Genomic DNA, 19,212 nt, shown 5'->3' with positions numbered 1-19,212 from the left:
CTGATTTTTAATGGAATATCTACGTAGGGGTACAGAGACCCATTATCAGCAACTATCACTCCTGTGTTCCAATGGCACGTTGTGTTAGCTAATCCAAGTTTATCATTTTAAAAGGCTAATTGATCATTAAGAACCCCTCATTGGCTGTTGGCGAGGCAACCCCTCACCAACAGCCAATGAAATTGCAGGGCGCCAAATACAAATCAACAGAAATTTCATAAATCAAATTTCTCAAACATACAAGTATTAGGCACCATTTTAAAAATACAATTCTTGTTAATCCAGCCACAGTGTCTGATTTAAAAAATGCTTTACATCGAAAGCTCTACAAACGATAATGTTAGGTCACCACCAAGTCACAGAAAAACCCAGGCATTTTTCCAGCCAAAGAGAGGAGTCACAAAAAGCACAAATTAGAGATAAAATTCATCCTATGAGTGTCCTTCATCAGATGACACTCATGGGACTTCATGTTACACACTACATGTAAGTTTTTTCGGTAAAGTTCATTTTAAATCTAATTTTACGTTGGCGTGTTATGTTCAGTAAGTAGTTCCAAAACATGCAGAGAGCCACATCAATTTACAGAAATACTCATTATAAATGTTGATGAAAATACATGTGTTATAAATGGAAATATAGATCAACTTCTCCTTAATGCAACCGCTGTGTCAGAATTTTTAAAAACCTTACGGAAAAAGCATAATCTCAGTACGGAGCCCAAAACAGCCAAAATAAATATCCGCCATGTTGCGCAGTCAACATTAGTCAGAAATAGCATTATAAATATTAACTTACCTTTGAAGATCTTCATCAGAATGCACTCCCAGGAATCCTGATTTTTTTCTCAGGTTTTTGCCTGCCATATGAGATCTGTTATATTCACAGACATCATTCAAACAATTGTAGAAACTTCAGAGTGTTTTCTATCGAATACTAATAATAATATGCATATATTAGCATCTGGGACTGAGTAGGAGGCAGTTTACTCTGGGAACGCTATTCATCCAAAGTGAAAATGCTGCCCCCTATCCCAAAGAAGTTAAAAGACTACCTCACAGTTCTGTTCCCAATAATAGGACCCCTTTTTGATTATGACCAATGGAATGTATTATTTAAGTCTTGTTAGTGAGTCACTCATTATTCATGGAAATATGTAGTACATCTATCCTATGCCTATGTCTATCCCGTGTGTCTTAGAGATGAACGTACTTAGATACAGTTGAAGTCTGAAGTTTACATTCACTTAGGCTGGAGTCATTAAAAATCGTTTTTCAACCACTCCACAAAATTCTTGTTAACAAACTATAGTTTTGGCAAGTTGGTTAGGACATCTACTTAGTTCATGACACAAGCAATTTTTCCAACAATTGTTTGCAGACAGATTATTTCACTTATAATTCACTTTATCACAATTCCAGTGGGTCAGAAGTTTACATACACTAAGTTGACTGTGCCTTTAAACAGGTTGGAAAATTCCAGAAAATGATGTCATGGCTTTAGAAGCTTCTGATAGGCTAATTGACATAATTTGAGTAAATTAGAGGTGTACCTGTGGATGTATTTCAAGGCCTACCTTCCAACTCAGTGCCTCTGCTTGACATCATGGGAAAATAAAAAGAAATCAGCCAAGACCTCAGAAAAAAATTGTAGACCTCCACAACTCTGGTTCATCCTTGGGAGCAATTTCCAAACGCCTGAAGGAACCACGTCCATCTATACAAACAATAGTACAAAAGAATAGACACCATGAGACTACGCAGCAGTCATACCGCTCAGGAAGGAGAAGCACCGTGTCCTAGACATGAACATACTTTGGTGCGAAAAGTGCAAATCAATCTCAGAACAACAGCAAAGGACCTTGTGAAGATGCTGGAGGAAACAGGTACAAAAGTATCTATATCCACAGTAAAACGAGTCCTATATCGACATAACCTGAAAGGCAGCTCAGCAAGGAAGAAGCCACTGCTCCAAAACCGCCATAAAAAAAGCCAGACTACGGTTTGCAACTACACATGGGGACAAAGATCGTACGTTTTGGAGAAATTTCCTCTGGTCTGATGAAACAATAATAGAATTGTTTGGCCATGATGACCAGCATCATGTTGTTGGGGTGCTTTGCTGCAGGAGGGACTGGTGCACTTCACAAAATAGGTGGCATCATGAGGTAGGAAAATTATGTGGATATATTGATGCAACATCTCAAGACATCAGTCATGAAGTTAAAGCTTGGTTGCAAATGGGTCTTCCAAATGAACCTTGACCTCAAGCATACTTCCAGAGTTGTGGAAAAATGGCTTTAGGACAACAAAGTCAGGGTATTGGATTGGCCATCACAAAGCCCTGACCTCAATCCTATAGAAAATGTGGGCAGAACTGAAAAAGCTTGTGCATGGAGGCATAAAAACCTGACTCAGTTACACCAGCTCTGTCAGGAGGAATGGGCCAAAATTCACCCAACTTATTGTGAGAAGCTTTTGGAAGGCTATCCGAAGCATTTGACCCAAGTTAAATCATTTAAAGGCAATGTAACCAAATACTAATTGAGTGTATGTAAACTTCTGACCCACTGGGAATGTGATGAAAGAAATAAAAACCTGAAATAAATCAATCATTCTCATTCTCTACTATTATTATCACATTCTTAAAATATAGTGGTGATCCTAACTGACCTAAGACAGGGACTTTTTAGTTGGATTAAAGGTCATAAATTGTGAAAAACTGAGTTTAAATGTATTTGACAAAGGAGTATATAAACTTCTGACTTTAACTGTATGTGTACTCTGTAGAGCATGTCCTTTTTTTTAGCATTAAAGGCTGATGCTTCACTACAGCTCGAAATCCATTGAGCTGCATCTCTTATGCTCTACTGTGCTGCATATGACCGCTGTGCTTAAGTGAAGTGTAAAGTCCTCCCATGTCTTTTCGCAGGGGAGAATAGTGGTGGGTTGGGCTCAGGCTGAATTCCAGCTCAATACAAGCGGTAATTAGTCTGTAATTTACAGGCGACTCCTCTCCAGCGCCCCTGCTGTGCTGAATCCTCTGGCCACTGGGAAAGATCATGTTTTCCTGCACAGTGCACGGCAACCAAATGAACCACAACATTGCCCATAATGGCTGCTTGCTCCCCACTGGTTTGCCCACCTTGTGCAAGGTAGCTGAAAGTCATCGCTTCATGGATGGATTCTCGGCGGAGCGTGCCGTACTCTCCTATTTCCATCTATTAAGATGGACGTCCGAAAGGCCCCGATAAACACATGAAAGCCGCAATACTGAATCTATGTTTCAGCATCAATGGGTATGATTTATTCAAAGGAATATTGAAGAGCAGTAAATATGACAGATTTTCGAAACTCTGACAAAGTTGGAGGGAGTCTAAGCAGGCCATTATATCTGCTTGATGCCTTTGGGAACTCCCTGTCATTGGTGGATCTGACAGACAATGTGTTTTTTAGATCTAAGGATGCATTTGCATGTCATTCCCATCCACTTGTTATTTGTTCTGACTAGAGACAAACTGTGCCTCTATTTCGAGTCAAATGTTGCTCAAGCAACTAATGGGCAATATGGAAATAGCCTTCTAATGATCTGAGTGAGCTTGATGGGTGAATGTAAATGGATTACCCTTGCTAAGATGAGTATAATGGGTATCAATTTATATAATAACTCCATGTAATATAGTATTTGTAATGGATTAGTAAATCGTTTATTTATTATTTATGAATCATTACTCCAAGCACAAGATGTTTAATATACAGGGCATTCGGAGAGTACTCAGATCCCTTGACTTTTTCCACAATTTGTTAAGTTACAGCCTTATTTTTAAATGTATTAAATAGTCCCCCCCCCCCCCCCCCTCATCAATCTACACACAATACCACATAATGACAAAGCAAAAACAGGTTTTTAGATGTTTTTGCAAATCAAACGCATTCAGACCCTTTACTCTGTACTTTGTTGAGGCATATTTGGCAGCGATTACAGCTTCAAGTCTTCTTGGGTATGGCACTACAAGCTCTGCACACCTGTATTTGGGAAGTTTCTCTCGGTTTTTCAATGGCCCTTGCCGTTGAAAAACATTACCATGGCATGAAGCGGCCACCACCAAGCTTCACTGTATGGATGGTGCCAGGTTTCCTCCAGATGGTACGCTTGGCATCCAGGCCATTGTGTTCAATCTTGGTTTCATCAGACCAGAGAATCTTGTTTCTACCTTTTGATAGCTTTTGGCAAACTCCAAGTGTGTTGTCACGTGACTTTTACTTCCGTCTGCCCACTCTACCATAAATGCCTGACTGGTGGAGTGTTCCGGAGATGGTTGTCCTTCTGGAAGGTTCGCCTATCTCCACAGAGGAACTCTGGAGCTCTATCGGAGTGACCATCGGGTTCTTGGTCAACTCCCTGACCAAGGCCCTTCTCCCCGATTTCTCGGTTTGGCCGGACAGACAGCTCTAGGAAGAGTCTTGGAGGTTTTAAACTTCTTCCATTTAAGAATGATGGAGGCCACTGTGTTCTTGGGGACCTTCAATGCTGCAGATTTATTTTGATACCCTTCCCCAGAATTGTGCCTCAACACAATCCTGTCTCGGCGCTCAACGGACAATTCCTTCGACCTCGTGGCTTGGTTTTTGCTCTGACATGCACGGTCAACTGTGGGACCTTATATAGACAGGTGTGTGCCTTTCCGAATCAGGTCCAATCAATTGAATTTACCACAGGTGGACTCCAATTAACTTGTAGAAACATCTCATAGATGATCAATGGAAACCTGATGAGCTCAATAAAAAAGAAAACATTTTTTCCCCCCCTTCGTTATTATGGAGTATAGTGTGGAGATTGATGAGAATTTTTTGAATAAGGCTGTAACGTAACAAAATGTGTAGTCAAGGGGTCCGAATATTTTCCAAATGCACTGTATGTCCTTTTAAACCATTTAATAATCATTAGTTCAGTTTTTTTGTGACCTCAACTAAAGTGTCGGCTATTTACACTTTATAAATATAATGATACATATCATGAGTGACCAGTGTATTAAAAAAAAGATGGACATGCCACTGGTAGACGTTCCTTTTTTTATATATAGTATTTGTCCTCCAAATACAAAAATACACATATGAACAACAACTTCCAGACGAACACAAACAACAATTAGAAACTGATCTAGATCGGGTCTCTGCTCAGACCTGCATGCTCACACATTCATCCCTAGTGCCTGCATTATTGTTTACCACAATGGCCTTAAACTGTAACAATGTATCTATCCCGGTCGCCCATGCTATATCCATATTTCATTAATAAATAATTCGATTTTTTAATGAAGGCCAGATTAATTGATTTCCATGTTTTAATACAGTATATGTTTTTTTATACATCTATATAATCTATATATACAGTACCAGTCAAAAGTTTGTACACACCTACTCATTCCAGGGTTTTTCTTTATTTTAATTATTTTCTACATTGTATAATAATAGTGAAGACATCAAAACTATGAAATAACACATATGGAATCATTTAGTAACCCAAAAAAGTGTTAAACAAATCAAAATATATTTTATATTTGAGATTCTTCAAAGTAGTCACCCTTTGCCTTGATGACAGCTTTGCACACTCTTGGCATTCTCTCAATCAGCTTCACGAGGAATGATTTTCCAACAGTCTTGAAGGAGTTCCCAAATATGCTGAGCACTTGTTGGCTGCTTTTCCTTCACTCCACAGGACCAACTCATCCCAAACCATCTCAATAGGGTTGAGGTTGGGTGACTGTGGAGGCCAGGTCACCTGATGCAGCACTCCATCACTCTCATTAATTGTCATTAATCACATTGGTGTTTCTCATCGCTGCTCTTGTATCTTTATCTTTGAAAATTATAACTGGTTAAGCATGTATTCATTTTGTGAAAGCTGCAGGTTTATTTGCCATAAAGAGGCTGCAAATTTTTGCGTCCTGCTACTCATGCCAGGAATATAGTATATGCATATGATTAGTATGTGTGGATAGAAAACACTCTGAAGTTTATAAAACTGGTTAAATCATGTCTGTGACTATAACAGAACGTGTTTAGCAGGAAAAATCCCAAGGACAACTGTTCACAAAAAAAACCAACAAATATCCCTCTGCCAGTCTCTGTATTGTTTATGGCAAGGGAAAATAGATAGGGCCCTGTTTACAATGCCTACAGCTTCCACACGATGTCGCCAGTACTGTCAATTGAAATTAATTTAATCATTGGTAAAATGTCGTCGCGCACACCAGAGGAATTTATGAAAGAGAGAATGTGGACCATGATTTCAAAACATGCTGCTATTGAATACAGATCGCCCCGTGATCAATTTGATCGATTATTAACGTTTACTAATACCTAAAGTTGGATTACAAAAGTAGTTTGAAGTGTTTTGTCAAAGTTTCTAGGTAACTTTTTTAATTAAAAAAAATTACGGTGCGTTTTAGAACGGTGCTTTTTCATGGATCAGACGGGCTTCATAAATGGACATTTTGGGTATACATGGACGGATTTAATCGAGAAAAATACCCAATTGTGATGTTTATGGGACATATAGGAGTGCCAACAAAGAAGCTCGTCAAAGGTAATGAATGTTTTATATTTTATTTCTGCGTTTTGTGTGGCGCCGGCTACGCTAATTATTTTGTTTACGTCCCCTTTGGGTATTTCGGGGGTTGCATGCTATCAGATAATAGCTTATCATGCTTTCGCCGAAAAGCATTTTAAAAATCTGACATGTTGGCTAGATTCACAACGAGTGTAGCTTTAATTGAGTACCCTGCATGTGTGTTTTAATTAAAGTTTGAGTTGTATCGAGTACTATTAGTTGTCACTCTGAAATTTCCGCTGATGTCCGCTGATGTTGATCCCTGTACAGGGACAGCAGCCGTAAGTTAAGTAGTATGCTTTATTTGGTTTAACCAGTAGCTATCTAGTAGCTACCAGTAGCTAAAATATCTTGTTGGGCTTTTTCTAAAATAGTGATTTATTTTTCTTTAATTTTAATTTCTAAATCAGATTTAGCTTTTGCCAATTATAAAATTATCATTCTCTAAAAGGCATGAGAGTTTCCTTATTAGAGGGTGGAGTCTGCAAACCAGAACACCCTATTTCTAAAATGTATGGACCCAGAACTGAATCACAGTATGCAAGATTTTAGATCTGGGTTAACCAAGATTAGACTGGTCTAAGGAGTGACTGCTGCAATCCACACCTTGGTTTTGGTGGAAAAGTCATTGCCAAGAAAGGCTTTTTTGAGCATTTTCAGACTAAAAACTGTGTTTTACACAGGATGGAGTTTGTCTTAAGTTTGACTGTTTTGTAACTTAAACATCTGTATTGTGTGCTTATTGTTAAACCATCGATATGTTCTTGGCGATTTTGAGACCTTAAGTAGCATCAGGTACTGCTGTAATTTTTACCATATTTTTGTGAGAAATGGCACTGGACACATTTATAAATTTATAAAGTATAAATAGCCCACACTTTCGATGAGTCCAGGGAAAAATACTAAATGAATAATTATCAAATGGTTGACAAAGGCCTATATTAAAGATCTTGTATAATGTGTAATTTTCCCGCCCTGACCTAATCATGCTTCTAACATTTAGCAACCTATACAGGTAGCTCATATGGCTTTCCCTGTGATTACCTCTGTAAATGTTGTCACTGATTCGGGCCGTCACACACACCACTTCCTCTCCAAGAGGTCACAAGATCAGCGGTTCCACCACCAAATTAAAGGTCTCACTCTCTCCACTTGTATCCCATTTTTGGAGTGAATAGATATGAAGTGACATAATTAGAGAGTGTTTAACTTGAGGTGCTCCAGGTTTTATGAGATGGTAGGTGAAAGCATGTTTGTCGCTGCTCATCTTTCTGTGTAGCTTTTACAAAGTATCCTCCTGTTAATTTTGTCATTATCAATCAATTGTTTGAAGTTTGAAAATTTGGCTATATGAATTCAGAGGAAATAAAACAGCAGTTTAACAGTTCCACCAAACAAAACTAAAATATGACTTTCATCTGACCTTAGCAATCCATGGATGTTTGTTCCTTCTCCTCCACCGTACCCCCTATTGCTCACTTAGTCACTCTGCTCTGCTCCTGATGTCAATGGCCTGATGGAGTGTCCCTCAGGCATCTCTAGAGAGAGGGATGGAGGGAGGAAGGATGATAGAATGGAGGGATGAGAGAGAAGGGGACAGCACAAGGGGTCTGACCCAGATGTTCCAAGCAAACCTCCTGTGGGGTGGAGAGGGAACACATTGTGAACACCAAGAGGTGAGCTGGCGCCGGAACTATATACGTCCCTCCGCCCCTATCCTCCCCCCACCCCCCTCCGTCTTCTCCCTTCCCGTCCTTCCACGGAAGCAGCTCTCACCTCGCTGAGGATGAATAATTCATGTGGCTAGACGCAGGGGTCAGGAGGGTGACGTGTCTGTGAGGGAGCAAATTCCTCCTTGATTAGTACATAAAAAGCAGGCCCCATCTGTCCGTGTGTGCTGGGATAGTGACAAGCCATGCTAGGAGTGCCAGGAGAAAGCAGTGTGGTAGAAAAAGAGGGAGGAAGGGACAGAGGAAGTCCTCTGTAGAAGCAAGTGAAACAAGTGAAATGGAGGCGGAGAGCATGATCTCTGAGGTTACCTGTGCATACCAGGTTTCTTTTCTATGAGTGATACGCTAATATTTCAAAACAATGTGAACTCTGTATGATATTTACACAGGTTAATCTATAGCCATCTTGAGCCAGCAATACAGGTTAGTGTTTTTTCCCTTTGTAATTTCTTCGTCAATACTCCATATTACGGGACGGCACACACATTGGCACACTGGTTGAGAACTCAATTCCCGATATGGTCAGCAGACGACGCCGCTATCCGCTCGCTTGTTTTCTTGCTAGAAGGATGGATAGATATTTTACAGCAAATCATGAAGGAGAGCTAACTAATTACATGGGGGATAACAGGCACATATTTAATTTTTGTTGAGATTGTATGCTCTGTAATTTTAATTCGAAGTGAGAAATGCAGCATATCCTCATTGTTGATCTACCTGGTATATGTACCGAGCTGTGATGCAAAACTGAAACCTAGCCACTCCTATCTTTGCAACAGTAGATAGCTAGCTACACAAGTTTTTAGCTGATGCTCAATATACATGCTGATGCTCAATATTTTTGTTCACCGCCATATCAAAGCCATATTTAAATTGTAATTCAAGCCAGATAGCCTACATCATTGAAATGTGTTGACGTTGAAATGATAGTTGCTAGCTAGCTTTCTAGCCAGGCTCCCAGGTTCACGTCTCATCCGAGCAGCCCAGCTATGGCACAAGTGGGCTAGCTGGCTAGCTAAATTGTTGTACCTTGACCCTCAACATACAGTACTACTTGCGTTCAATCTCAGCCATATTCACAATTAAATCCAAGGTAGATTAACTATTAACAGGCATCAGCTCAGATCGGCTACAAACTTCGTTGCATCAAATCAACCTCTTCACCATAGCTAGCTAGTTAGCTATGTTAGCTAATCAAACTAATGCTCAAATTACAGACTGCACAATAGCATAATGCCGCAACAGTTTCATCAAACAGAAGTAGAACGTTGTACTTACCTTGATTGTCAGGATTAGCTAATCTTTGGTCATCTCCAATATTATTTTGAGTCTCATCACAAAATCATACATAAGTGTCCAGGCAATGTTGTTCTGCAATAAGATGGCTGTTGAACGATGTTGTAGCATCTTAGCCTGATTTATCCTCATGTTCTGGCAATTGTGTAATTCATAAACAACGTAGTTATTGAAATGCAAGCAGCAGGTGTTGAGACCAGTTACAGAAAGTATTACAATACCAAAACATTAAAAGCATAACAATATTTCACTGAAGTCAACCTTACCAACATGATTGTAATAAAGTAATCAGTACTATTCATATTAATCTTCTGGACCTCCCTGGCAAACCAAACAAGAAGATATAACAGAGGTTATTCACTTTATTTTAAATTATGATGTAATGGTGAAGGAATCACACACTGTTGGGTACACTAACAATGGCTGCCAGTCTTGACTTGAATGGGAAGCGCCATCTATGGATTATATATATATGGTTGGTTGCGGCTGTCAGTTTGCCTTTCTCAAATTTCAAAATACAATCGCACAAAAAATTTACAGTTTGGAAAGCAAATGCTGTCCTTAGTAAATGTGTAATGTCTTAGGTATTTTAACATGACTATTTCTTTACACAAAAAATAACATTTGATTAATAAAATATTGAATCAGTCATCTTCCTCAAATGAAGGGGATATAAATTCATTGGTCCTCAACTCATGGCTCAGTCATTTCATTCAGGATAAATCAAGTTAGCCCTGAGTTAGCCTGCCCCGGAGCAGGTTAGTTCTGAAGGATTTGTTGTCATAGCAATGTATCTGGCTAAAATGTGAGCCACTTTTAAGGTACCGGTTATTGCGAGTTGAACTCAGAGTTGACCAAAGATGACCAAAGTTACCTCGCTAACTCCTCAAACTGGATTTGTAGTATGAGGCTCATAATGAAGCCCTCTCTTTTGCCGTCTCCTATAGCACTGTGCTATCAGTTCAACACCAACAAGCTGATCGCTGTGTCTGTGAATGCATCCATCCAAAAATCTATATACAGTGTGTGCAAATGAGGTAAGATTAGGGGAGTAAGGCAATAAGGCAGTGGTTAGAGCGTTGGACTAGTAACTGAAAGGTTGCAAGTTCAAATCCCCGAGCTGACAAGGTACAAATCTGTTGTTCTGCCTCTGAACAGAGAGTTAACCCACTGTTCCTAGGCTGTCATTGAAATTAAGAATTTGTTCTAAACTGACTTGCCTAGTTAAATGAAGGTTTAAAAAATAATTGCAATTAAACACTGGAGTGATCAATGTGCAAGTAGAAATACTGGGGCGCAAAGGAGAAAAGAAAAGAACAATATAGGTGTCACGTCCTGACCTTAGTCTCTATTTTAGTTTGGTCAGGGCGTGAGTTGGGGTGGGCATTCTATGTTTTGTATTTCTGCTTTTGGCCTGGTATGTTTCCCAATCAGAGGCAGCTGTCAATCGTTGTCTCTGATTGAGAACCATACTTAGGCAGCCTGTTTTCCCACTATGATTTGAGGGTAGTTGTTTTCTGTTTTGTGTTGCTGCACCTTACAGGACTGTTTCGTTTTCATTTCAGTCTCTTTGTTACTTTGTTCTAATAAATATAACATGAACACTTACCGCGCTGCGCATTGGTCCGATCCATCCTATTCCTCATCAGAAGAGGAAGACAATTGTTGCAATAGGGATAAGATAGTTGGATGGGATATTTACAGATGGGCTATGTACAGGTGTAATGATCTGTGAGCTGCTCTGACAGCTGATGCTTAATGTTAGTATGGGAGATATGAGTCTCCAGCTTCAGTGATTTTTGCAATTCATTCCAGTCATTGGCTGCAGAGAACTTGAAGGAAAGACGGCCAAAGAGGAATTGGCTTCGGGGGTGACCAATGAAATATACCTACCGGAGCGCGTGCTACGGGTGGGTGCTTCTATGGTGACCTAGCAAAGACTTATAGATGACCGGGAGCCAGTGGGTTTGGAGACGAATATGAAGTGAGGGCCAGCCAACGAGAGCATACAGGTCGCAGTGGTGGGTAGTATATGGAGCTTTGGTGAAAAAACGGATGGCACTGTGATAGACTGCATCCAATTTGCTGAGTAGAATGTTGGAGGCTATTTTGTAACTGAAATCGCCGAAGTCAAGGATCGGTAGGATAGTCAGTTTTACGAGGGTATGTTTGGCAGCATGAGTGAAGGATGCTTTGTTGCGAAATATGAAGCCGATTCTAGATTTCATTTTGGATTGGAGATGCTTAATGTGAGTCTGGAAGGAGAGTTTACAGTCTAACTAGCTAGAACACCGTGTCCTTCGCTCCCACTTGCCGAAACACCTGTCCTCACCTCCATCAACAAAATCGCGGGAAAGACAGCAAAGGACACTGTCTACCATTGTTCTAGCTAGTTAACTACAGGCGGTGTCTCCCCCGCCTCTTCTTCAGTAGTTGGCATCCAACGTTATGGTGCATTACCGCCACCTACTGTACTGGAGTCCTAGCTTAAGTCCTAGCTTTTTTGTCCGCATGGAGGAATGACCAAAACTACTCGCAGGAGGAATGTAGCAAGGCTGTAGCTTGTTGTCGAAGGTCGCAAGTCTGTAGCTAGCCAGGTAGCGAGATAACTTAGCTAGCTAGATATTTTGCTAGCTAGTTAACGTTAGCTAAATAGCATCCACTTATATCGGCGGTACAATGGCACCGTTCGCTAACGTGACTAACGTTATATTGCTAGCTACAATGTTAAAGTAGATTAAAAGGGAATACGACGACTTATTTAATTACAATGACCGAAGGCCCTACCAATCTAGCTTACTGTGTATCTTGTTGAGGAGGGGGGGGGGGGGGTCAATGTTCAAACGTTACCTAACCTAGCTAACGCTAGCTAGTTCCTATTTTCAACGTCTAACGTTGTTATCTAGACACAAACAGAACGATGGATAGAATGATACGCAGAAAAATGCAACCAAGGTTTATTAGCTAACTAACCCCCTTTGGTCTGTTTCAACTAACATTGGCTAGCTAGCAAATGTTAACAACCATCACTGCCCAGCGACAGTTTCAGAAAACAAAGCAACAACTTTATAATTTAAATAATTATTATCTTAACATAATAGTTACCCATTTCAGTTTGAACATTCAACAATGGTACAAATAACCAATCTCTTACGACAATGCCCTAACGTTACAGTATGGTATTCACTTGTCTATGCAAAAACCACTCCCAGTGTTCTTCTTTTATGGTATTATGGCAGTCTGCAAACAACAATTAGAGGTACATGCCGCCACCTACGGTACTGGAGTGTGTAGTCAAAGAAACAAACATTAAGAAAAACTAAACCCTCCTACCTTATCCTGTACTACTGTTTTTTTTGTGTTAATACATACTGTTGGAAATAACTTTTGGATATCAGAGTGGCGGTAACTCACCAGCACGACTTTCCATAATTGGATCCTTTGTTCGTACCCCTCAAGGCAATTGAACTTATCCCAGAGGCTGCTCCAAGACGCCAACAGCGGAGAAGAGGTATTCGGAGTGGACTTCTATTCCGACTCAGGAAGCGCGCACCATCTGCCGCTTCTGAGTATATTACTTGCTAATATTCAGTCCCTGGACAATAAAGTAGATGAGCTCAGGGCGAGGATCTCCTTCCAGAGAGACATCGGGGACTGTAACATACTCTGTTTCACGGAATCAGGGCTCTCTCTGGATATACAGTCCCCGTCCATACAGCCAGCTGAGTTCACCGCATTTAACCACGGCAAGGTGACTGGGAATATGGTTGAATACAAACAGTGTTGTTATGCAATCACACAGGCTAAACGTCAGTACAGAGTCAAAGTGGAGTTGCAATTCAATGGCTCAGACACGAGACGTATGTGGCAGTGACGCCTGTTCACTCTGTTATCATCCAGAAGGCGAGGTCAGTACAGGTGAATCAAAGCTGGGACCGAGAGACTGAAAAACAGCTTCCATCTCAAAGCCATCAGACTGTTAAATAGCCATCAATAGCTGGCCTCCACCCAGTACCCTTCCCTTAACTTCATCACTGTCACTAGCAGGCTACCACACGGTTACTCAACCCTGCACCTTAGAGGCTGCTGCCCTGTGTACATAGACATGGAAACATTGGGCACTTTAATAATGTTTACATACTGTTTTACTAATTTCATATGTATACTGTATTCTACTGTATTCTAGTCAACGCTACTCCGACATTGCTCGTCCTATACATTTCTTAATTCTATTATTTAACTTTGAGATTGTTGGATAGGGCAAAAAAATAGCGTTTTTTAAGCAAAAGACAGAAAGAAATCACTCACTCCCTTGCGACTTCTCTCTGACAATGAAACTACACCAAGCAGTTCATCCTCAGATTTTTCAGACATAAGTTTTGGTTCATAATAGGAATTAGATTGATGTGTTGCATTATTCACCAAACTTTTAATTAACCACACATTTTCCTGGCTCCCCCTCCTCTGACAAACAGAACCATATTCTACAGGCTACCTTTAGTACCTTTTCTTGGAACACTGACTATGTGCCAACTTTCTTAACCCCGAGTGAACAGGTTAAGAGACAGACATATACTAATAACAGTACATCATGTGGTGGATATTGGTAAGGCTATAGGGATTGACACATTAAATACGAAGTTATGTGGTGATCCACCAATTCGTTTACAATTTATAAGGATTTATTTGACAGGCCGCAAACCTTATAAACATTAATTGGTTCAGAGTGACCATCTTGTTTGAGCTACACTCCTACAATTGATAGACCATTGGAGATTGAAATTCTGGTCCATGGATGCTGTATATCAAGTTTTGTAAAGAATGGTCCTGTGGCCAGTTTAACTGCTTAATAATAATAATAGCATAATGGGGGTGGTTATGTACTGTGGTAAATGTATCCCTTTTATGCAAATGTGAGCATATTTTCATTGCATAGTTCATAAACTATTTATGTAATTGTAAGATCTTTTTACAGTTTGTTGGTCTAGTAGTCTCTGTAACTTAAACTGCTACAGAGCTGTACCATTTTGAAAACCAAACACTTTAGGCTGTCATTGACACCCATGTTGTTGTTACGGAATAATACAGTAATAATGTTTGATGGCAGGACTTGTGCTATGATCAGACTCCCTGGGAAAAAACCTGGAAATGAATACAAAAACCTAATTTTTAAGTGAAATAAGGCTGAAGCCGAAAAAGCCGCTAATTGACGTATTGGGGTGGCAGGTAGCCTAGTAGTTAGAGCGTTGGGCCAGTAACCGAAAGATTGCTAGATCAAATCCCAGAGCTGACAAGGTAAAAATCTGTCGTTCTGCCTCTGAACAAGGCAGCTAACCCACGGTTCCTAGGTCGTCATTAAAAATAAGAATTTGTTCTTAACTGACTTGCCTAGTTAAATAAAGGTAATGGAAGCAAGTCCCCGCTGCAATGTTCCAACATCTAGTGGAAAGCCTTCCCAGGAGAGAGGAGGTTGTCATAGTGGCAAAGGAGGGACCAACTGTAAATTAATGCCCATGGCTTTGGAATGAGATGTTCGACAAGCAGGTATCCACATACTTTTGGTCATGTAGTGTATGCACTCACATCGGTTTAAACATTTTCAAACCTTCTCTCAAACAGCCTAATACATACTCCTAGAGTAGGTTTACCTCATTCATGTACTATGTAATGTAAACATGTTTTTTATGTAAGACACATGCCATCTGGGAATCTGTTCAATGTTCCCAATGTTAATATATATTTATTGGTTTGTAAAGGGGCTCAAATTGGTTCTTTCACCCATTGATTCTGCAGTTCAAACAACAACAAAGTCGTCACCCATTTCTGGGGGTGAAGAAATGTTACCACTCTCAAATGAATCAATATTTGAACACAGAAGACTGTTGTAAAAAACACCTGTCTCCGGATTACATTTTCAAACTAAGTGCAACCATGGCATCCGTTACAGAGAATGAGAAGCGTTCATCCATGTAAAGTGTATTTTTAGCTAGCTAGTTAGCAGACATTTGCGGCTTGCTCACTAGCTAACGTTACATGTATGAGCTGTGTACTAATATTATTTGTATCTCAGAAAATATTTTTTATTGCTATCTACCTAACATTGAACCTAGTTGGTTAGCTAAGGGCAACCATGGAATCCATGACAGAGAGGGAGAACCATTCATGCATGTATACGGGTAAGAGTCTAGCTACATTTTCAGATATTATGCATTTTTAATTTAGTCAGAAAGTCATTTTCATTGCAAGTTAAAGCGTACTGTTACCTAGCTAGCTAGGCTGGCTCGCTAGCTGATTTTACGTGTATGAGCTGTGTTGTAATATTACTCATATCACAGAAAACCATTTGCATCACTAGTTATAGCCTAATGTTAGCTAGCTAGCTAACATTGAACCTAGTTGGTTAGCTTTAGCTACCTGCAGATTCATGCATGATGTATGGTAGTATGGTTTGGAATTATCAGTCTAACAAAAGACTCCACTATGCAATTAACCATTTCACTGTACCGTTTCCACCTTCTGTATCCTGTGCAGGTGACAAATAAACTTAGATTTTATTTGATATAGTGTGTGTTTACCAGAGAAGTTAATGTGAAGAACAACATGACCTGCATCAAAGTCAGATTAGGATATAGTTCAAGGACTAGATAAAGTGTATTTTTACTATTACTTTTTGCTACTACTTTCACCACTTTTAGTCTTAATCTTTGGTTGTTACCTACACTACCTTACTCTGGGTGTACCAAAACATTTGAGGGCCATTTTCTCAAAAGTGGGGTTACAAGTTTATTAACGTTCAAAGAGAAACTACTTTTCCATTGTTCCTCAACTGCAGTGTATATATAGCATTTTCTAACTCTGAGTTTCTATTTTTGTCCATTGTAAAAACACAATTTAAAATTCTGCTGGGTCACAAATTAGCTTTGGAATTTCCTGTCTCCAGACAAAAACTAATATTAATGTGCTACATATTCTCCGTCTCTCTCACTCCATCGTTCTTCAACAACCATGAAAGGGTCATCCATTCTCTCAGCCTTTTGCACCTGTCCAGTCTTTTTACACTTTACAGGACCAGACACAGGGAGAGGAGTAGTGGCCCTGCCTGACACACACACACACACACACACACACACACACACACACACACACACACACACACACACACACACACACACACACACACACACACACACACACACACACACACACACAGTCCTACAGGGGTCCTACAGGCAGTGCTAGACCACACCTGCCACGGCCTCTCAGCCAGAGGATGGAGTATGTCACCGCCCATGGGGGCATCAGTGATCTTATTTTCCTTTTTATACAGGGATTACCAGGGGAAACCTCCCCACAGAGAGATGTCCGCTCATTTAAGCCAATGTCCTGGGGCAGTAAGCTGCAAATTACCATACTGTTAAGATAACCTCCATCCCATAGTACAATGCAATACAAACACGGGCCTAAAAAAGTTGAAAGATAAGTAAACATGGTTGGGGGAGAAAAGAATATAGAAGAAAGGTCCAGGTTCACGGCGGAGTAGAAAGTACATCCCCTTCGGCTGCGGCTATAATTAATATGCTAAATTGAATTGCAATAATCGACTAGGGGACTGGCCTGGTGTACTGGAGTTGAAGTGATTAAAACGTTAGGCTGAAGCGCATAAGGGTGATTGGCAAATAAAAGGGGATTGGATTTGCTGGGAGACAATAGGTGCCCTCCATTTTTCATTAATTAGCCATAGATCCATAAAAAGCCCATGAAAGACTTCATTTGTGTTATTACTTCAGTCTTCCCATTACACCAATTCATTAACTCTCAATGTTCTCCCCCCAGCATTATTGCCTGCATGGAGGGGGGGGGGGGGGGGGGACTGAAGGAGAGATTGAGAAGAGCCCCACAATGCCAAAGGGTCTCATTATTATACAATTTGATGGGGTGGTGAGCTGATGGATGAATGGGACCATAACAAAGTCCTCTGACAGATGGTGGGATTGTTTTTGACATGGCATACACAGTATTGTTGGCCAAGGCTAATGTTAACTCAGTCATTGAATTACATTGAAAAAAAGACTGGTTTATTGATTATATTCACCCCTGAAGCATAGGCCTTTAAATCTGTAGGTGTCGGTGTGGTTGGTGGTGTGGCCCAAAACATAGCCATCTCGAATTAGGCCAAACCATCTTGAATTAGGCCAAGAATGATTTGAAAGGAGAACGGTTGTGCCACTGCTCATGCATTCAAAATGTCGGTGCCTGGAGAAGGCACGTTTCTTACGTGAGCAGGACGATTATAAGATGGAGTTAAGTCGGGATGCCACTAGGACGAATTGAATTTGAGGAAGATCGTGATGAAAATGGAAATGGGGTGTTGAAGAAGATTGGTGTCAAGGGCAAACAGAGTGAACCATGCACCAGACCGAGTTCTGGAGGTGAAATGGAAGGCAATTAGGGTGAGTTAAGTGAGGTGGAAGGTGTGGTGAAGAGTTCAGAGCCCAAGCCTGGTATCGATGGACATGATAAAGAAGAATATCATCCAGTAGGAGTGACATTTATGGAGAAAGTGGACCCTTGTCTTTTGGTGGATCCATTTGTGGTTTCAGGATGGGTGAGTTGGGTGCAGTTGAATCAGTGAAGGTTCCCTCCATAAGGCAATCACACAAGCGAAATGTCAGTATAGAGACAAAGTGGTGTCACAATTCAAGGGCTCAGACACGAGAAGTATGTGACAGGGTCTATAGACAATCACGGTCTTCAAAAGGAAAACCAGCCACGTCACGGACACCCACGTCTTGTTTCCAGACAAACTAAATACCATCTTTGCCCGCTTTGAGGATAATACTGTGCCACCGACGAGGCCCGCTACCAAGGACTGTGGGCTCTCCTTCTCCGTGGCCGACGTGAGTAAGACATCTACTTAGGGCTAGGGGGCAGTATCCTGAATTTCCTCCTGTCTGACGTGCCCAAAGTAAACTGCCTGTTACTCAGGCCCAGAAGCTAGAATTTGCATATAATTGGTAGCATTAGACAGAAAACACTGAAGCTTTTAAAACTGTTAAAATAATGTCTGTGAGTATAACAGAACTGATATGGCAGGCGGAAATCTGAGAAAAATCCATCCAGAAAAGTATATTTTTGTATGTCACAGGCCTTTCCAATGCAAGCCTCTGGGCTATACAAAAACATAACTCCCAGATTGCAGTACCTATGGCTTCCACTAGATGTAAACAATCTTTATACAAGGTTTCAGGCTTGTTTATTGAAAGACAAGCAAGTACATGTATTTTATCCAAGGAGAGCCTCATTAGGAAAGTAGTTCGCGATTCTGTTAACCCTCGCAAGGCTGCCGGCCCAGACGGCATCCCTAGCTCCATCCTCAGAGCATGGACAGACCAGCTGGCTGGTGTGTTTACGAACATATTAAATCTCTCCCTATCCCAGTCTGCTGTCCCCACATGCTTCAAGATGGCCACCATTGTTTTTGTACCCAAGAATGCAAAGGTAACTGAACGAAATGACTAATGCCCCATAGCACTCACTTCTGTCATCATGAAGTGCTTTGAGAGACTAGAGGATA

This window comes from Oncorhynchus clarkii, chromosome 31 (assembly GCF_045791955.1).
Source record: "Oncorhynchus clarkii lewisi isolate Uvic-CL-2024 chromosome 31, UVic_Ocla_1.0, whole genome shotgun sequence".
Classification (NCBI taxonomy): Eukaryota; Metazoa; Chordata; class Actinopteri; order Salmoniformes; family Salmonidae; genus Oncorhynchus; species Oncorhynchus clarkii.
Note: the sequence above shows the minus strand (reverse complement) of the source record.